We start from the raw sequence: 11,964 nt of genomic DNA, 5'->3' as shown, positions 1-11,964 counted from the left end.
TCCTCTTTTAGTCCTACGTACGTGATGTAAAAGTGGACTAGGAATTGTCAGTTGGAAAGTGTGCCAATAAAGACGAGCCAACTTAAGAAATCAGTCGCTGCATTGTACTAGCAGATTCTCTTGTCTATACCCTGGATCTTCGCTGATTTGTGAAGCCTAAATGGAAACTTCATGTAAGCCTGAAGCGGTTTGTCATTGTGTAAAATGTAATATTATTATCTTGCCATGAAAAGAGATCATTAGGTGTGGCCTTCAAAAAGATCTGGTCTTCCTTAGCCAGTTCGATGATGCTCTTCCTTGGTTGGAGAGTAGGTCGCCATCTTGTGCCATTGCCATTTCAGGTGTTGGGTGTTATTAATTCATCGACTACAGTAGACCGCTCGGGGTCTTATTTTGATGTCTTATATTCCCACCACTTCGTCAGCCATCGGTGTTTGTGAAAGGAAATTGCCTAGCCTATGGGAGGGTCTATTTGAACAGAGCTAGAAAGAGAAATTTAAGCGGTTCATACCTGCTATGGGAATTCCAGTCGCTGGATTAATTAACTTCAAACAAGCCCCACGAGAAAGACTAGCCGCGAGCATTCTCTGAACAATACGTCTGACAATTATACTCACTCAGAGAGAAAGTGACGGAGAAGGCAAAAGTACTTACTTTATTCCTTCAGGTTCTACGTCAATTTTCTGTCATTTGATTTCTTAACGTTTCCTGAAGTTTCAGAAATAACTTAAAGCATTTTAGGAATAATCAAGCTGATAAATATTATTAAAAATAAAGTCACATTTTGAATGTTCATCATTTCTTTAAGATGGAGATTTATATATCTGCCATTTCATGTCCCATTTACTTATAATAATGAAGTTATATACTTATGATATAGAAAAGGGTTTTGTAAGATGATAAACATAATTTTTTGTTAGTATAAGAAAAAACGGCTAGAGGAATTTATTATTGCAACCTCTAATACAAAGAGAATTATCTTAAGTGAAGTTTGCTTGAGATGAAATCAAAGCTTTATTGTTAATAACAGCAAAACCACAATTATTTCTTATCAGTTGTGACTTCCTTCCTTAGGCGAAAATAGATAGTTGTACTCGTCTGCGAGAATAAAAAAAATATGCCAAAGTAACGTCTCAAAATATACATATATCTTTTTTTTAAATTTTGCAACATACCTACCAGGATTGGTAAAGTTCCTTAGCAGTTCAACTTATATATTTTTTTTTATTTACAAAGACAATTTTATTTGTAACTTTGGTTAAAAAAAGAACAAACTAACATTTCAGATATCTGAAAGTCTAAGTAATCACAAGCAAATTTTTGCACTGAACCGTCTATTTTGGGAGTTTACGATGTAGTTTACTACTCATTACGTCTAAATGATATAGGTAACATTAACAATATACATACGAATAGTTTTTGTGCTTACAAAGGAACATTCAAATTCTGTACAGTAAACTCTTATATAGTTCAAGTGAGAAATTCTGTTCGACCCCCTTTCTGCTAAAACTCCATTTTGATTAGTGCCCACTCATCAATCAGCCTCACTGGCTTTGTCACATTTCCCATCTCTGATTCTGATGGCAAGTTGACGAACCTCCCTGACAAAATCATTCGAGGTAAACTGGTGGGAGTGAAAATGTTTGAGTCGTGGTTTGACATGATAATGCCGTTGACAGAGAAGCAATTTACGCTGATGTAAAGTTCTGTATCAATAACAAAGGATATATCAGGTATTTTAAAGCGAGCAAATTGTCGAATTTCGCAATGAAGGTTATGAACTATACGGGAAAATATCCTCCATTTTCTTTTCAAACTTATTCAAGAGATAGATTAACAATGTTATTAGACATGGACCTTTTCAATTTATACACACACACACACACATATATATATATATATATATATATATATATATATATATATATATATATATATATATATATATATATATATATATAAATACATATATGTAAATATATACATATATTGACACACACACACACACACACACACACACACACACACACACACATATATATATATATATATATATATATATATATATATATATATATATATATATATATATTTTTTATTGTTCCTGAGAGTATTACCCCTTGTCAGCCCCGAATTCCTGGATAACAAACTCAGGAAAAACAAGTAGGGACTTGTGTCATCCAGCTCACGTTTCGGATACTTGATACGATAAAGCTGTGAAGATTTTTCATAATACAAGTGACAGGAAGCCAGTATGGCCAAAGAAGACCTTTTGTCCACCTTAGTTGATCGTCTTTGAGGCCATTAAATCGTTGTTGAAAATATTAAGTGAAAATGTAAGGTTTTCATTTAATAACACTAAAAAATTTGTTCGTACGAAATTGTCACCACCAATGTGGCAACATTGTTACAAAAATTTCATGTATGGACTGTGATTCATTTTATTTGGGACAGACGAGTAAGGCATTATGTGATAGAGTAAATCAGTAGTTATAAATGGGTAAAAGGATAATGTTCCTCTTCTGCACCAAACAGAAATACCTCTCAGAATTAATCAGCATTATACCAGTATGAAAAAAAAGATATAAAAATATTGTTGATAGGAATCTCTTAGAATCTGCATTAATAGTCGTAAATGAAAATAATGTTGATATCAGCAAAGGTGTATATACCCTCGACTAACTTCTGTATATTTGTAAAATGGTTATAAATAACATGGTTATGCACTTATTTAATCATAATTCATGCTCGTAAAACCAAGTTTTCTGTGTTATCTTTTGTTCCAATGTGTGCAGTGTATGAAAATTCCTGAGAGTTAAGGCTAAAGATCTTACACTATGCTGTTTCACGTTCCTCGTGGCCATATACTCTGTTCATATATTTTATAAAAAGAAGTTTCTCCCATGATAGAAAATGTATACATATAAAGCCACAAATATCGATTACAGTGGAATTCACTAAGCCTTGAGGATAACTGAAGCCTATGAGGAATTACGTCTGCGCCGGCAAGGGTTCGAACAGGGGCCCTGCTTTAAATAAAATAACGGAAGAAGGGTAACTTTGACTAGGCCTAGAAACACTTCTCTTTTACAGTTCTCCCTGGGTGTCAGCTATTGTCGAGGTTTAGTGAATGATTAAAAAACGATATTTATGGCTAAGAAAATGTTTAAGACAAAGAGTGACACGTGCAAAAATGAACAATTCATATACAATTACGTACACACAGACACACACAAATATACATATACGTATGTATATGAATACCATATATAAATTATAAAAATATGCATCAAGTTACATCTGTCCTTTAATATCCTAATATCCATCCACTTCGCTCTACCTCGAAATTAATATACTTTCATATATGTTAACCGAAGGGGAATTTTTTTGTTGGAAATAATTTCCTCCTCTCGTGGATTCAAACCAGTGCACAGATGAGAAATCAGGACTTCAGTGACGTCCTTTTACCGACTCGGCCAACACGTCACTGAAGTCCTGATTTCTCCTCTGTGCGCTGATTCGAATCCAAGCGAGGACGAAATTATTGCCAACTAAAAAATTCCCCTTCGGTTAACAAATTATATGAAAATATATTAATTCTGAGGTAGAGCGAAGTGAATATTAAAGGACATTTGTAGCTTAATGCATGTATATGAATCACGATGATATGATAAAGATTCATATATATATATATATATATATATATATATATATATATATATATAAATATATATATACATATATAAAATTTGTGCGTGTGTAAATACTGTTAACAGCGACGAATATTATTTCAAAGCATCTTTTCTCCATTTTCTATTCCTTTCCATATTCTAAAAGCCAAAGTTATAAAACTACAATATCTGACCGCCCCGGCTGCCTTTATGAACTACCAACGCGCGCTTCCGCGAATGCTTGTCCTTTATGTACTCCAGTGTTGAAAGAAAAAAATAATAATTTCATGGCTGTATCGGTCGCCTGGTTAAGAGAGTACATTCCGGGGACAGAGCTCTCGCCGCTAAAAACACCAGTGGGAATGATGCATTGCAGATGGTGAGCGATGAGAATGTTGATGTAACGCCAGGAATATGAATATGTTTATTGCCCATAAACTAAAGTGATGCTGAACGGATGCTTTGAAAGGCACCTCTCTTGAGGCCATGCTAAACTGGGAAAATGCTTATTATAGCCATGTCATGATAACGTACAAAGTTAACGGGCCAGTTGAATAAAAATGAGCCTTTTCGACTAATTGCCCTTTCCATCAAATGGTCATTCGACCGGCTGTATTTCGACTAGTTTGTCAGTCGACCAAACATGTTTAGACCATTTGTCTTTTGCAGATAGTCAGGGTACCATTTCCTTTAGTGAAATGTCCTTTTACATAATTTAATTTTCGACAAAGCTACGATTTATAAAAATGTTCAAGATATATTTGGCAAATCACTGAAGGCAAGATGAAAATAATAAATGCTCTCGCAAATGAAAGTCAATTACTGAGGAATATTTTACTAGACAAAAATGAAAGAAAATTAACTTAAACATTGAAATTCCTTATTTTAAAACAACCGGATAAGATTTTGCCATTCTGAATGTCAAGTCTTTTAATGGAGGGGCTAATGTCACTACGTCAAATCCAGACTAGAAAAGAAATTCATCCGAGAAAAAATATAGTTTCCAATCAAAAGACATAATCATATTGTAAGACATAAATGGTTATAAGGGATAAAAAGTATCTGTGGTGATGATGCATCAGAACCAACAGTTATAAAAAATTTACGTTTGTCTGAATTTAGACATCGTTTCTTCTGGTTATTTTCGTGTATTTCTCTTAGGCTCATTACAATTTTCCCTTTGAATACATATTCACTAAGTAATGCTTCCTTATTTTGGATTCAAAGTATATTTTTACGAATTTTATGATAATTTATATACACGCATACACACACAAACACAATATATATATATATTATATATATATATATATATATATATATATATATATCTATATATAATATTATATATATATATCTATCATCTACTATATATATGCTACCATCTATAATATATTGAGTAACGAACGGGAAACTCACAGATTTGAATACTCAGATGATGTTTGTTATCACAAAACATGCTTAATAGTTTTAGGGGAGATATTTGCGTTAAACTAAAAAATAAAAACACAAATAGTGAAGACAGATGATGCACAAAGGGGTGAAGGAATATTATATGCAGAAAATGTTAATGAAGGTAGGACTTTTAGAGAATTAACAATAATGATATCCTGAGCAGCTTCTCTTGAGTTTGAATTGAAAAATAATGCAAATAAAACAATGTCAACGACGAATAAAATTTGAGAACGAAACGGATTTAAAATAAAATGAAAAAGACGTAAGATTATTAAATTGTCTGGTAGTAGTCCCTATGATGCGCAGAATGGCAAGAACAACAATTGCAATTCATACATTGATGAATAATTCTCTCTTTTCCAGCTGTGCTATAGTCAGTCCTGAGAATAATGAAGCTTTAGATTTGTTCACTTTATCAGATTACTTATTTTTGAAGTTACTTATTTTTGAAGTTGTGGTTACCCTTCAGATTCAAAACCCAGATGTGTATCTGAGCTTTCTAAAGGGAATTTTATAGAAAAAGGTAAGTCTCAGCCCACGGGAAAAATAAGAGCACTCATAAAAAGGAGAATGATGTGGGTAAACCTATTCATTTCAACAATGAAGAGTAGTATGACCAGCAGTGGCTGAGGTGACTTCAATCTTTGAGATTTATGCATAAGAATAAGTCGAGAAACAGCCTAAACACACCTAGATCTCCATGGGTCCCTCTTACCTATTCACAATGCATACAACTAACTTTTGGATGTAATAAATAAAGATGGTAACCCATTTCAAGGATATGGACAGCTAATAACCTTGGATATATTGCTGGTGATTGCCCAGTCAGGCGAAGATGCCATTCATGCTGTATCAACAATATAATTCCTTTGATAACAATGCGTCAAGAAAATCATAACAATTCAATCTCTAACACAATCCAGATTAGTGCACTTATTGATGGTGCTGCTGCTTACAGTCATGTGATTGTAACACCCAAATAATGTCAGGTCTTTGCAGGCTATGAAGAAGTCATTTTAAGCCATATGTGCTGTATCAGCTGCAGGCCACGGAGATGGTTCACGATAATTATACTCTGTTTTTTTTTTCATCTGTCCATCCTCCCGTGGTGTTTTCGCATGGTAACACTGCGTCCCGGGCTTTAAATAATTACGCTATGTGTAAGTTTTAGGTAATTAAAAGGATATCTGGGTACATTTGCAAATGTAAAGTGTTTTAATAAATTACTGTATGCTAATTACACCGTTAATATTTGAAATAGGATATTATTATCATTGTTGAATGTAACTATCTAAAGACCGGGACGCAGTGTTACCATACGCAAACACCACTGGCGGATGGACAGATGGAAAAAAACAGAGTATAGGACAGATACATAGAAAGAAGTTTATAAGAGGCCACAAGAGGTCACAGATGAAGGAACAGGGTGGTAACTAAACATAAAGGTTTAATTACAGTACCACCTCCTCGTGGCTGGACAAATTTTCAAAGGATAGTAACACAAATGATCTATACTGGTTTTTCATATATTATTATGTAGATAAAATCTAAACATTATGTGCTAGGAATCAGCAAGTGGAAAATGTTCCTATCAAGACAGCTGATTCAGATGAAGTGGTCAAAGTTACAGGTATAATTCAGCTTTCCCTACCAAAAGCTAAAGTAATACGTATGTTTCATTCTCTGTCAGGCTGTGAAAATGTTTATTTTGTAGACTGTAGGAAAAGGATTCCTGAAAACAGGCCAGTGACCAGGTTTTTCTGATATATTTTTCCTGCAGATACTGACTAGCATTTGAGTCTTCAGTTCAGTTCGACTTCATTAAATAAGGATATTCGGGATTCACACACACACACACACACACACAGCCACACACACTACACACACACCACACACACACACAGCACACAAACACACACACACACACACACACATATATATATATATATATATATATATATATATATATATATATAGAAACATATATATAGAAACATATATGTCAGTTAGATTTGGATATGTTGAGAGATTTCTGCTTTTTCGGAGATCACGTACAATGGAAAACCTAAACAAAGATGCTCATCTTCAGCACACGAGACCAGCTGTGGTCAAAGCTGGATATTTAGGGACAAAGTCACTAGTTTGTTTCAATAAAAGTTCCTCATATTCATACTACATTTTACAATTTAGACATGTATCCCTTAAGTTTCTCGAAAAAATGAGCTATCTTTCAAAGGTAAAATGAAATTCATTGCTTAACTTTTGATGGAAAGTCTCGGTTTACTTAAAAGTTGAGCTGTGGCATAATTTTATGAATTACTTTTACATAACTGTTCTCGTTTTTATTGTACTACTACGGGAGCTTTCAATTCAATTGTCAGTATATTTTTTATTATAGAATTTGTAAACATTAATGTTCTTTTAATGATGATGTTTCGACATGCTTATTTTTCTTTTGTACAATGCACCCACCTGGCTAATATTATTATGTTTTACGTCTCTTGTGGAAGCTGTTATAGTATCTCTTGTTTTTTATATTGCAATTAGAGCCAAGGATAAGCAATGAGAAGTCTATCTACGTTTCGAGATAAATATTTCAATTTTCACTGGTGCGTTATAATGTTTGATTAAAATCTTGGGAACATTAGCAACTCATCCGGGTAAAAATGTAATTTATGCTTTTCCTTATGTGTAAAGGGACCAATGATGAAATGGGAGGCGTTTAAAAATTTCGTTCCCTCGTTAGTCAGTTTTCTGTATGTCCTCTGTAGATGAATAGCGATATGTACTATATGGAAAATTACAATATGCAATAAAAACGTTCAAGATTTTGAATGTCATCCATAAATCGTGATGCTATTTTCATGAGAGCTTAGGCAAACAATTAAGACTCAAATTATGTTTCAAAAATGCTTTCTGGAGGAACTCTTTGCTATTTATACTCATCAGATGGAGCAGATGCAAGGTAGCCCCGAATAACTTCGTATTCTGAAACAAACACTTCATTATATTCAGCAAAGGAAGCAGCCCACGCGGACTACTCTTCACTCAAAGATTATTTTTGTGAATCTAACTGTGATGACAAATGAAAAGAAAGAAATATGTAACAGAAACGAAGCCTTAGAAATATATGACAGTCATTCTTCTTCTAGCAATTTTCGTCTTCTTTACATTTTCAAATGATTTTTTAAACTCTTCCCATTACACCAGAATTTATGAATATATATGTACATACACATATGATATATATATAACCCACACACACACACACACACACACACACACACACACACATATATATATATATATATATATATATATATATATATATATATATATATATATATATATATATATATATATATATATATATATATATATATATATATAAATATATATATATATATATATATATATATATTTTATGTATACACTATATATATATATATATATATATATATATATATATATATATATATATATATATATATATATATATATATATATATAAGTGTATACATAAAAACACAAGCGATATATATATATATATATATATATAGATTATATATATATATATATATATATATGTGTGTGTGTGTGTGTGTGTGTGTGTATGTGTGTGTGTGTGAGTATGTGTGTGTGTTTAACCAGCTCCCCTATGACATTTTTGAAGCGAATGCCGGGAGGAAAGAACACAAGATCAATAACTGATTTACGCGCCGTTGCAACTGGCGTTCTTAAGTGGCCATGCTCCAGTAAGAACCACTCGGGACTCAGTTGATGAAGTGAGGTTGAAAAGAAAGAACTAAATCTGAAGTTTCAGGCTGACAGAAGCAGAATAATAGTGAAGGTCTCCTATAACGAATAATATATGGATTGTTTTCGAGGACATATGGAGTGTATCCAGATAAAAAAAAAGAAAATAATTCTATTCTTCAACTTCTCTGGTTGAGTGCATCTTTATGGACCAAGGTCCTATTGACTGGAGTGATCAAACTTTTAATTATCTTTTTTTGTAAGCATTCTCTCTCGCCGTTTGAATATCATCAAGAATTTTTCCACTGTGATCTATATTTTTCTTAACTGTAGGGTTACTAATTCTGTGGAGTGAACAAGGTCTATGTGTACGCTTTTGCAATATGACATTATTTGGGGTAATCATTAGACCTTCCTCTTCCCTTTTCCTGCATATTGAAATATTCAGAAAATGATTTTCTGTAGGTTCAAAAGGTAATTGAATTGTAAAAATTTCTTGGGGTCCTGGATAAGAATATTGATGATTTCGTGTCCATAACAGCTTGGACCCTTGATACTGGAACGGATGCCAAGGTAATCTGCAGTGGCAACTGTGACGAGATAGTTTGAAAGTGATTGAGTTAAGCTCTGTCCACCCGGTCGAACTTTGCCTGACACACTTTGTTCGATGTGACGTCAGAACGGGAACGGTCGAACTTTGCTCGACAGACTTTGTTCGATGTGATGTCAGAAGCGGAGAAACTGTGGATAAGGTTCTGACTTTTCCCGCTTCTGACGTCACATCGAACAAAGTCTGTCGGGCAAAGTTCGACTGTGTGGAGGGGCTTTACTGCTCTATTGCCCCTAGCGCTGTATGTGTCTATGACCACTTTTGGTATAACCTTTGAGAAGAAGAATTTTGTTGTGGCATAGCTGAGAGGGTGAACTCGTCCAATAGAGAACAATGCTTTAACTATAAACATTTTAGATTAGTTCAAATTTTAAGAGTCAAGCCTCATACCGTCTGTATGGTAGACACCACTTGGTATAAACTTTGCCCAATTTTACTGTAATGCTGTCCATGATAATTTTTTGCTTTTTCATTATAAAATCTATCTAGCTTTGTTTTAGAGGTTAGAAGTGAGCTGTAAGCTTATAGCAAAATGAAAATATCTAGAGCTAAAACTGTGGATCTAGAAAATCTGGTCTACAATATATATATATATATACATATATATATATATTATATATATATATATATATATAATATATATTATTATTATATAGAATATATATAATTATATGTGTGTGTGGTGTGTGGTGTGTGTATGTATGTATGTATGTATGTATGTATGTATGTTAATATGTTTTGAGTTAGATATGTACACAGAGAAAATGAAAACGCTGGTAAACATAGAGGTAAAATCGACAATATAAATACATATGATAGAGTAACAGTACAATTCCAACATAAGAAAAGCCGAAAAAACAAATTTCACACCTAATTGGAAGAAAAGGCAGGATCAGTTGATTCATCCCAGTAAAATCTGTCTAGCTTTGTTTTAGAGGTTAGAAGTGAGCTATAAGCTTATAGTAAAATGAATATATATATATATATATATATATATATATATATATATTATATATATATATGACTGGTAAAAATGTTCTGTTACAGCAGAATTCCATCTAATAAAAGGAGCCCATAAAAACGCCCAAATATAGAGAGAAAATAATATATTTCAGAGACTGCTGTTTCTCTCTTCAGGTAGATGAATGAGAAAAGTTACAGAAAAAGTCGTATTTATACCAAGAGATCCATCCACAGTTAAGCCAATTTAGGTCACTCCCACTGATAATCCTTCTTTAATCCTCTTAAGTGTTGGTTGAATGAAAACTTTATCAATGACATCTGAATCCCATGCGCCCTTTAAGATGTTCATTACCTGTTTCTGTTTAATCAATGCCGATTCTATCATCTGACTCTTGTACTGACAGTTGCTGCTATAAATTATACGTGACAAATTCCAGTTTTCCAGTTTATTCTGTGGTTATGTTCATTTATATGGTTGAAAATAGCTGAGTTCTGTGTCCATACCTAACTGGCCATTTATGTCGTATTAATCTCTGGGGAAGTGATTTTACATTTTTGATGTAAGATTGGTCACAGTCCAGGCATGGGATTTCGTAAACACCTGTGTCCTTGGGGGATGTCTTTTGTTGGACGTTAATCAGGGATTTGGCTAAAGTGTCTCGGTAAGTAAATGCAAAAGGGTTAGATTTTCCCAGAGTCTGGGTCCCCGTCTTAATCCTGTCCAGGTGTGGAATTTTTATTTTATTGTTGGGTGTCTCTCTGGTCTTGTCTTGAGGGGGGTCGGTAGAAAATTATGTTTGCTTTGTGAATTGCTTTCTTCAATTAGATGGTCAGTATACCTAAAGACGAAAGCTGCTTAGAATTTTGTTTCAAATTCTTTTTCCAGGATATCTGGGGAACAAATTCGTAAGGCTCTTAAGAATAGGTTGCTGACTACACCTATCTTTCAAAAATTAAACACATTACTGTCCAGCATCAAATTTAAAGTTGAATGGGAAATAGACAACAAAATTCCTTTTCCTGATGTTTTAATATTTAGACACGACAGAATAAAAATTTACCATATACAGAAAACCAACGTTCTCACTTTCATACATTCACTACTTTACCTATCACGATATTCCTATCAAGGTTAAACAGAGACAGGCAATGAACAACCAACTCAAAGGGCGCATGGGATTCAGATGTCATTGATTAAGTTCATTCAACCAACGCTTAAGAAGGATTATCAGTGGGAGTGATCTAAATTGGCTGAACTGTGGATGGATCACTTGGTAAAAATACCATTTTTTCTGTAACTTTTCTCATTCATCTACCAGAAGAGAGAGACAGCAGTCTCTGAAATATAGTATTTTATGGGCTCATTTTATATTATATATTATATTTTTGTAAAGCTTAATGGAGGCTTTGAGAAGCTATGTTATAAAAGCAGTTGTGCAAATGAGGAAGGATTATGAATTACGGCTTTATGTTGAATAGATTTTGTAAGAAGAGGTGAATGGGAAACAA

This window comes from Macrobrachium nipponense, chromosome 20 (assembly GCF_015104395.2).
Source record: "Macrobrachium nipponense isolate FS-2020 chromosome 20, ASM1510439v2, whole genome shotgun sequence".
In the NCBI taxonomy this organism is placed as follows: Eukaryota; Metazoa; Arthropoda; class Malacostraca; order Decapoda; family Palaemonidae; genus Macrobrachium; species Macrobrachium nipponense.
Note: the sequence above shows the minus strand (reverse complement) of the source record.